This window comes from Eurosta solidaginis, chromosome 1, assembly GCF_040869045.1.
Source record: "Eurosta solidaginis isolate ZX-2024a chromosome 1, ASM4086904v1, whole genome shotgun sequence".
Classification (NCBI taxonomy): domain Eukaryota; kingdom Metazoa; phylum Arthropoda; class Insecta; order Diptera; family Tephritidae; genus Eurosta; species Eurosta solidaginis.
In genome coordinates this window covers 119,118,727-119,128,979 of record NC_090319.1, presented here as the reverse complement: position 1 = coordinate 119,128,979, position 10,253 = coordinate 119,118,727, and positions in this window count along the sequence as shown.

Genomic DNA, 10,253 nt, shown 5'->3' with positions numbered 1-10,253 from the left:
ACAAAATATGGACTCAAAATGATAATGATATGTGATAGCGGTACAAACTACATGGTTGATGCTATGCCGTATTTGGGAAAAGGATCAAACAAAACCACATTTCCACTTGGTGAGTACTACGTAAAAGAGTTGACTAAAACTGTACATTGGTTCAAATAGAAACGTTACAATGGACAACTAGTTTAGTTCGATTCCTCTTGCTAAATCACTGTTATGCGAACCATATAAGCTGACAATGGTTGGAACTCTCCGTTCTAATAAACGAGAAATTCCGAGTGAAGTTAAAAATATAAAAGGTCGTAAGTGTAATACGTCAATGTTTTGCTATGATAATGAGCTGACGCTTCTATCATATAAGCCGAAGCCGAGTAAAGTAATATATTTATTATCATCCTGTAATGAGGAAGGAGCAGTAAACCCCAAATCAAACAAACCCTACATGATCGATTTTTACAACAAAACGAAAGGAGGCGTTGATAATTTTGACCTAATGTGTAGCGTCACGAGCTGTTCACGCAAAACAAACCGATGGGCAATGTGTAAATTTTTTGGCATATTGAACATGGCTTTTATAAACAGCTACATTATTTATTCACACAACGTATTTCAGACAAATAAAATAGCTCTGTCGTCCAGCTTTTATGAAAAAATTACATTCTGCCCTTGTTCAAAGTCTTTTGACAAACAGACTTGAAGTAACAGCATTGTCTACGTCGTTGTGATCAAATATTGACAATTTTATTTCTTTTGATGAAAATACCGCAGATACTAATCGCCAAAAAAAGTGTAACAAAAAAGAGAAAATTTGCGCAATTTGTCCCCCTGCTAAGCGACGGATGACGAAATCATGTTGTGTAAAATGTAAGAAAAGTCTTTGTCGGGAGCATAAAATTGAGCTTTGTGCCTCTTGTACAAAATGAGAAGTTTCATTCCTGAAAGTATTTTATTTTTTCAGTTAATAGTATTATATTTATGACAAAATACCGTTCAGTGAATAATATGTTATTAAATTGTTTAGTTTTTTTTATGTTTCTAAGTTTGTATTTTGTACAAAAGCCAAATGAATCAGAGCTGTGAAAATTGTATTTATAATAAAACAATTGAACCATTATAATAAAAAGATTTAATAAAAACTGTTTGATATTGTTTTATTTAGAATATATAAATAAGGTAATGTGAATATATTGATTTTCGTAGGTTTTGATAGGTAGGATAATATAATAAGGACTTTGATTAATGCCGTCGTCGAATCGACCCTGTCCCGCAGTGCCTACCTGTAACCTTACGCAAACATTTTTTTTTTTTAATATAATGCATTTTTTTTTTTATATATATATATAAGTAATTTTTTTTTTAAGTTTAAAAATGAATATAATAATATGAAATGTATTTACATTTTAGTAAGTAATGTAGTGGATGTCGAAAATTGAAAAAAAGTTAATATGAAAGTATGAAAATTATGTATTATAAAAATATAAATGATAGTTATTTTCGCACACTGTGCGCCATACCGAGTACCGCTTACTGTACCGTTGCTTGTTGCTCTGCTGCTGCGCTTGAAGTTCTGCTGCTGCTTGATGGTGTCACCCTTTTCCGCAAAGTTAAGCTTGCTCCGTTATGGTGGTTGCGTGGCTAGTGCCGTTGTCAATGTGGCGTGGCTAGTACCGTTTTTTGTTTTTGTTTTTTTTTTTCACTAAGAAATTTGTACAGTTTATTCAAAAGGTTTGGTTTTTCGTTTTTCGAATTATATTATTTCTGCTTCTGTTTAGTGTTTGTTTTATTATTAATTCCGAATTTTCTCTTATTATTTCCGTTTTTATTAACTCTTTGTGTTATACGTAGTATATGTATTTTCTTTAAAGGTGTCTAAGCTTTGGGCAATTGAGGGCGAGCAGTTTAATAAGAGTTATAAATGAGTAATTTTATGTGCTTGTAAGCGTATGAGTCGTGGCACAGTGGCTGACGTACCCGACCAAACGCCCGGGGTTGCGGGTTCAACTCCCACCAAGCATTCCTTTTTTTTAAATTTATAAATTATTATTATTAATGGACTGTATTGAGTTTATGGGGGTTTTGATTTAATGTATTCCATTTATTGAGTTGGGTAGTTTTAGTGTTATTGGTGTATTTAAGTCATGGGAGGATGCATAGCATCAGTACACCTTTATTTATTTATTTGTGTTTATTTTAAGGGATTAAGTTGGGTAGTTTTAGTGTTATTGGTGTGTTTAAGTCATGGGAGGATGCATAGCATCAGTACACCTTTTATTTATTTAATTTGGGGGTGAGCACTGGGGGCTCTGAGGCTTCGCTCTACTGAGCCACCTCATCCTCTATTTGAAGAACCCTTTAAAATGTGATATGGAGGCGAGCACGGGACGGCTCTGAGGTATTGGCACCCCATTTTCTACAAGAAAAACCTCTATTTATTTAATTTGGGGCGAGCGTTGGGCACTCTGAGGTTTCGCTCTAATGAGCCACCTCATCTTCTATTTGAAGAACCCCTTCAAAGTGTGATATGGAGGCGAGCACTGGGCTCTGATGTATTAGCACACCATCCGAAGAACCTCCCTTTTAATTAAAAAACTCAAACTATGTCTTTAGAATATTTCACTAACCAGTTGAGAATTACAAGCACACTCAATGGCTACTGAAACAAACGAACGAAAAATGTTCATAGTTTAAGTCGCTTAAACAAAAGGTCTTTCAATTAAATTTTTTCTCACTAGCCACTGCCATAAGCCACAACTACTGCCATATTTGCGCTGATTTCTTTAAAATTTAAGCTTTTTATTGTTTTTTTTTTTTTTGTGCACCCACGCCTGTTGGGAGGCTTGCCTCCTTTCGGCCACACATCGTTTTTACAGGGCTTCGTCCCACGGTCGCCATTTAAAAGATCTATTTTGGATCTGTGGAAAACTAGAGCTCTAATGCGCTCGCACACTACACACGCACTTACTTGCAACTTTCTTTTGTAAAATTTTCTTCCTTCAAATAATGCAGATTTGGTTAAGTTTTTAAAGTATATTGTTTTCTTTATTTAAACCTTCTGTTCTTTTGCACTTTTAGTTCTTAACAACTTTTATTCTTATGTTAAAACCATGGTATAAATATTACCAGGTAAAACCATTTACTCTTTTTGGCAGCCATAATGCTTTTTTGATTTTTAAAAAATTTTAAAATCAATTTCTTAAACTTTGTGGAAATGCCAAACCAAAGTAAACACAAAAAAATTGTTGGTTTGACATTTTAAACAGAGGGTACCAAGTGGAGATCTTCCCATAACTTGCCCACGCCAGCAAAAACGCTGTAGCTCTTCGCAGCTTAGCTAAACATAATCGTCCAGTTGGAGTATGATAGTTCGTGGAGGCTGAATTTACCGGCTGAACGGTCAAAGTCTGCCACTATGGTGTAGAGCTAGTGTGTTGGCCTATCCATCAAAAATATTTAAGACAATTTGTATAAATGGTATTGATTGTCCCTCGTCATTACCTTGGTACCAAAAGTATGTCCGAATTAGCAGATAAATTTTTGTGTCGGCACAAAACATGTATTTAGGTGAGCCAGTTCGTAGAAAACACGATAAGTAGTCTTCCAATTGGATGGAAAGCTAGACCTTAATCTTCTCAGATATATATTACACCAAATTGTTATTATTAGTTGATACGTATCTCTTCCGTACACCTTAGCGGTAAGTCGGATTTTTCTTCTCGTCGCGCAGATGTAGATAAATTTTTCAACAGTTTGTTGAGGAAAATTCCTCAGAGGAGGATCGTGGCCTGATGCTTCTTTTTGCGGGAAACCACAATACAATTCTTGAATTGAAAATTCTGGAATGTGGTTGAGACCGTTGAGATTTTTCATTTTCTGGTTATTTCCACCAATAAAAAATTCGGGCTTGGATAAAAAAACATAATATTGTAACGAATATTAGCAGCACTAAGGGATACTATCATCTCTAAGCCGATGCTAAGCAGTGACTTGAATGCACATCAATAATTCAATCATTATGTCTACACATATGTACGTACACGCAGCGGAGAAGCAACGCACAAACACATGCAGATATCTTATCTGAGATGCTCCCAAAAGTATGCAATTATAATTGTGGAAGTGTCGCCCACAAATACACGCTCATATGAGAGCTATTCACGTGCATCTGTAGTTATAGCTGAGAAACTTATAGCAGATAACCAACTAGTAGATTCTAGGACAGAACCGCCTAGAAATGTCAACGAGGAAACCAAACACTATAAAAGGCAGCAACAGTATAGGCGCGACAATCAGTTTCATTTAAGCAAGCTATTGGTTGTGAAGTATCAGTATTATTTTGACGTACTTTAATAAAGGCCATTTTGCATTATGAAATATTGGAGTAATTTATTCAACAGTTTAGCGATACGAACGTTAGTAGAAGGTTGCGAATAAGAGGATTTGCAGTAAATTTGTTACAATATTAATGTTAGAACGCAAAAATATATGGTAATTCTATAAAACAGCATGAAACTGGTAATACGCGTCTAAAAATTCCGAGAGAGGTGTCAAAAGACTCGCATTGACCTCGACAACAATAATCCGAATGCGGAAAATAAAAATTTTAGATCATTCAAAAGATATTAACGAAAAACCGAAAAATGACCTCGTAGTGCTCCGAAACCGAGGGTGGGATCCATAGTATTTTTGCGCAGAACACCTTTCCGCATTGGCGGCCTGTCGACGCGATTATAAAAAATTACCTTGGGTGGGTCCAACACCGGTTTGGAGGCGAAACTATATCCGCGGAAAACACTTATGTTCACAATTTTTTTTGTGGGTACCACAAAATCAACAAAATTACAACAACCACATGAAAATTTTCAAAATTTCTTTTGCAAATATTTCTGGATGGACCCAAAATTGTTTACCTCCGCTTTCGGGTTCGCGATACTGAATCCAAAACGCATCTTTTGATACCCCTCTTGAATTTTTGGGCGCGTATTAAGAGTGTCATGCTGTCGTATAGAATTACCAAATATATTACAGTTTGTTATGAAAACAACTTTAAAATAAAAGAAATAATAATGTGTAATATTTATACCATGGTTAAAACTGTATTTACAAAACTTTCTTTTCTAGTTTTCTTTTTTTATAAACTTCATTTATAACTTTCTAGTTTACTTTCTTGTACAGTGTACTTTTTAATTTTAGAGCTGTCCACTTTTTTTAATTAAATTTGCGTTTTTAAAATTGCGCGTCAATCAGGTGCCGGTCTTCTTCAAACTGAAAAATGCCGCTCACGCAACTCTGTAGCTAGGCACCTTTTTTTTAGGTTGCTTAGCAACGAAATTCATGATTGCGTCGAGCAACGGCAGCTTCAACCAATCAGAAATTATCCGCGTTACTCGACTCCAACATTTTTAGCGATGCCAAGTGCATCTGATGCATGGTTGCAACTTGCACTTTTCCAAAGAGGGGAGCTGCCACCTTCAATTTAATATGACACTACACCATAAATGAAATCCTAGGAAAACTTAACGCAGGGGGGTTAAGATCGTGGCGTATGCCGACGTGGCGATCTTGCTCTCTGGTCCTTTCCCCTCCGTAATGATCGAAATCATGGAAAGGGCCTTGGCTAAACTCAGCAGGTGGGCACAGGGATGTGGCCTTAGGTTAAATCCCGACAAGACGGACCTGCTTCTCTTCACGAGGAAGTAGAAGCCACCTGCCTTCAGACTACCATTTTTAAACGGCCAGCAACTAACCCTGTCATTGAGTACCAAGTATCTGGGACTAAAAATTGACTGCAAGTTGAATTGGAAAGTATGCATCGAAGAGCGGGTACGGAAGGCCTGCATCGCCTGCAAATCAATGTTTGGTAAGAAATGGGGGCTCAAGCCAAGCATGGTGCTTTGGATGTACGAGGCGGTGGTGCGACCGGTGCTTACCTATGAATCCATAGTCTGGTGGGAAGCTCTAAGTAAGATCTACAATCTCACCAGCCTGCAAAAAGTCCAGCGCGCTGCGTATGTTGGTGCCATAGGGGCCGGGCGCACTTGCCCCACAGCTGCTTTAGACCCCATTTTGCACCTGCTTCCGATCGACTTGCATATACTTTGTACATCGTCACAAAACCGCACTGAGACTCAGGGAGTCTGGGTGTTGGAAGGATACTCTGCAGGGGCATAGTAGTATCCTAAAGAAACTTCCGGATGGTACATGTATTACCGAGACAGATTACCTCCCTCGCAAACTGAAGTTTGAGTACGGTTGTAATACCGCCATTCCAAGCAGGAACGAGTGGAAGAGAAGCCCGGGCATAAGGGTCGACGACATCCAAATCTAAACTGACGGCTACAAGATGGAATCGGAAGTGGGGGCCGGAGTCTACTCTGAGTCCCTAGATTTGTCTGCATCATTCAGACTCCCATCGCACTGCAGCGTGTTTCAAGCAGAAATCCTCGCGATTTGGCAAGCCTGCAAATCACTGGAGGACTTACACGTAGCTGGTAAAGTTTGCATCCTGTCGGATACCCAAGCAGCGATAAAAGCGCTTTCCTCGCCACACATTAACTGAAAATTAGTGTGGGCTTGTAAGCGACTCATATCCCAATTAACCACTAATCTAGAACCATGCGTTATCTGGGTCCCGGGTCATAGGGGGATAGAGGGTAACGAGAAGGCCGTCGAGCTGGCACGCAGGTGCTCATCGGAGATGAGCGAGGAAACAACCAGTGTCGAAGTAGGTATACCCTTCACAGTAGCCAAGGGGAATATCCAAAGCATCTACTTGAAGAAAGCACAAACAAAGTGGAATAACATCACCACCTGTGCAATATTAAAATCCATTTGGCCAAAGGAAAGGGGACGAGAAGTCTTCTGTACAAATCCAGGGCCAACACACGGAAACTGATAGCAGTCTGCACCGGTCATTGGGCAGTAGGTACGCATGCGGAAAAGATGGGCATTCCGTATAACGACTACGGCAGAAGCTGCAAATATCCAAATGCCAGGGAGACAGTAGAACACTTTATGTGTAAATGCTGGGCTCTAGCTAAAGCCCGACTAAGGTTCCTTGGAACCCCGTTTCTAGAAGACCTCAGAGGTTTATCTGTGATAGCAATCCCGAATATTCTTAATTTTATCAACAACTCTGGCTGGTTGTAGTACATTGGGATCAGAGTCGCAACCATTTCACCTATCTACCTACCAGCTGATTTAAAGTTTGGGATAAATGCCGATGCGGAGAGAAATGGCAAGAAATTCACTGGTGTCTTAGAGGAAGAGATGAGGAAAATACACGATCTTGTAAGACAACGAACTAAGATTATGAGTGACAAGATGAAAGCCAGATATGATAAACCAATTAATTCGGAAGGTTTTCGGGAAGGAGATTTGGTGCTGTTATCCAACCCACACCGAAAAAAAGGTTTTTCCCCGAAATTGCAGTGTAATTGGGAAGGCCCACACAAAGTTGTAAAACGGATCAATGATGTAGTTTACCGCATACAAACCATTGGCAAACCACGAAACAAAATGAAAGTGGTTCATTTGAAAAAACTGGCAGCGTTTAGATCAGAAAATTTGTCTGATCGGGACGATCCGACTTAGATGGAGGGCAGTGTGGGAATTTTAGCATCACTAAGCTGTTAGTAAATAAAGGCACAACAACAAAAACATTAAAGCAAGCTACACTTGTGTACATTAACACATCAATCATCATTTCTACACATGCATAGAAGGCGACGAAGAGATAACTCACTCACACACATGTCAGCCGAAGTTGTTACTCACACATACGCACGCATATAGCACCATTACCAAGCAGGAGATACAACAGTTCTAGAAGGCGAAACGTCTAGACCTTAGAAGAAATATGCGGGCGAGGCAACAGAGAGTGTAAAAGCAGCGCAGGCTGAGGAATGATTAATCAGTTTGATTTAAACACGCTATTAGTTGCGAAGTGAAGTATAATTGTACTACCCCCATAATAGGCTAATAAAGACCATTTTGCAATACAGAATATTGGAGTTATTTATTCGACAGTTCAGCCATCGACCGTTAGCAGAATGTCTCAAATAAGCGGAATTTCCCAAAATTCGTCACAATATATTCTTAATTACAATCTAATCTAATCTAATATCTCATCTAATATCTTATATATAATATAAATGGGAAAGTTTGGATGTGAAGATGTTTGGATGTTTGGATGTTTGTCCAGACGTTTGTCTTTGTGACTCAATCACGCAAGAACGGCTGGACCGATTTGGATGAAATTTTGCACACATATAGCCAATAGTCTAGAAGGATCTACTAGCTATATATTTTTGAAAAGGGGCGTGGTCGCCGCCCCCTAGGAACAGTTATAATTTAATTATTATATTTTTTCGTCTTTGAGACTGAATCACGCCAGAATGGCTACACGGATTTTGATGAAATATGGGACACAGACAGTAATCTACTAGCGAAATTTTTTTCGCACATGGAAAGAGGGGTGGGGGTCCCACGACCTCTTCGAGCAATTACTTTTTAATAATTTTTACACATTATAACTTTACGTATACTGGCATTCACCAATATCACAGACTCAAGGGGTCAAATAAGTCGAGGGCTTACAAAGTAAGCGGTGACACCCTCCGCCCCTTCCCCCCTTTATCACCCACTCTGGTGTAAAATCTATAAATTGTTATAACTCAATATAAATTTTCTCCTAAATCAATAGTTTTTGGTATCTGGCACATACAGATCGAGATCTAGACAATTTTGGAGGAACGATCAGTGGTCCTCTCCTTTACCCCCGCCATCCGCCCTCCTTCAATTGTTTTTATTAGCACGCTTTTATTAACTTTACCTGTACGTTTCTATGTAACTTTTCACTCGCTCCTGCGCCTGCTGCCTTATTAACATGTTTTATAATTAGCTTCACCTCATATGGAGACCCTTCCGGGATCATTTCTGGATGGTTTTCGGGATCGGTCCGGGATCCCGCCGGGGTAATTTCGGGATTTTTTCGCGACTAATACGGGATCATTTGGGAACCCTTTCGGCATGGTTTTCGGTATCCGTCCGGGATGCCATCAGGGTAATATCGGGACTATTAGGGGATCATTTGGGGAGCTTTCCGGCATCATTTCTGGATAATTTTCAGGATCCGTCCGGGATGGCGACGAGGTCATTTCGGGACTATTTCGGGATCATTTGGGATACCTACCGGCATCATTTATGGATGGTTTTTGGGAGTCGCCCGGGATCCCGTCGAGGTCATTTCAGGACTTTTTCTCGACTAATACGGGATCATTTGCGGACCCTTTCGGCATCATTTCTGGATAGTTGTCGGGATCCGTTCGGGATCCCGCCACGGTCATTTCGGGACTATTAGGGGATCATTTGAGGAACTTTCCGGCATCATTTCTGGATAGTTTTCGGAATCCTTTCGGGATCCCGTCACAGTCATTTCGGGACTATTTCGGGATCATTTTGGGACCTTCCAAGATCATTTCTGGATGGATTTCGGGATCTGTCCGGGACGCCGTCAGGGTCATTTTGGGACTATTAGGTGATCATTTGAGGACCTTTCCGGCATCACTTCGGGATAGTTTTCGGTATCCGTTCAGGATCCCGTCGGAATAATTGCGGGACTTTTTCGGGATCATTTGGGGTCCCTTCCGGCATCATTTCTGGATGGTTTTTGGGATTCATCCGGCATCCCGTCGGGGTCATTTCGGGACTTTTTCTCGACTAATACGGGATCATTTGCGGGCCCTTTCGGCATCATTTCTAGATAGTTGTCGGGATCCGTTCGGGATCCCGTCAGTGTCTTTTCGGAACTATTAGGAGATCATTTGAGGACCTTTCCGACATCATTTCTGGATAGTTTTCGGGATCCTTTCGGGGTCCCGTCAGAGTCATTTCGGGACTTTTTCGGTATCATTTAAGGATGGCTTTCAGGATTCGTCCGGGAAGCCGTCAGGGTAATTTCTGGACTTTTCCGAGACTATTTCGGGATCATTTTGGGACCTTCCCAAGATCATTTCTGGATGGATTTCGGGATCAGTCCGGGATGCCGTCAGGGTCATTTTGGGGCTATTAGGTGATCATTTGAGGACCTTTCCGGCATCACTTCTGGATGGTTTTCGGTATCGGTTCAGGATCCCGTCGGAATAATTGCGGGACTTTTGCGGGATCATTTGGGGTCCCTTCCGGCATCATTTCTGGATGGTATTTGGGATTCATCCGGCATCCCGTCGGGGTCATTTCGGGACTTTTTCTCGACTAAT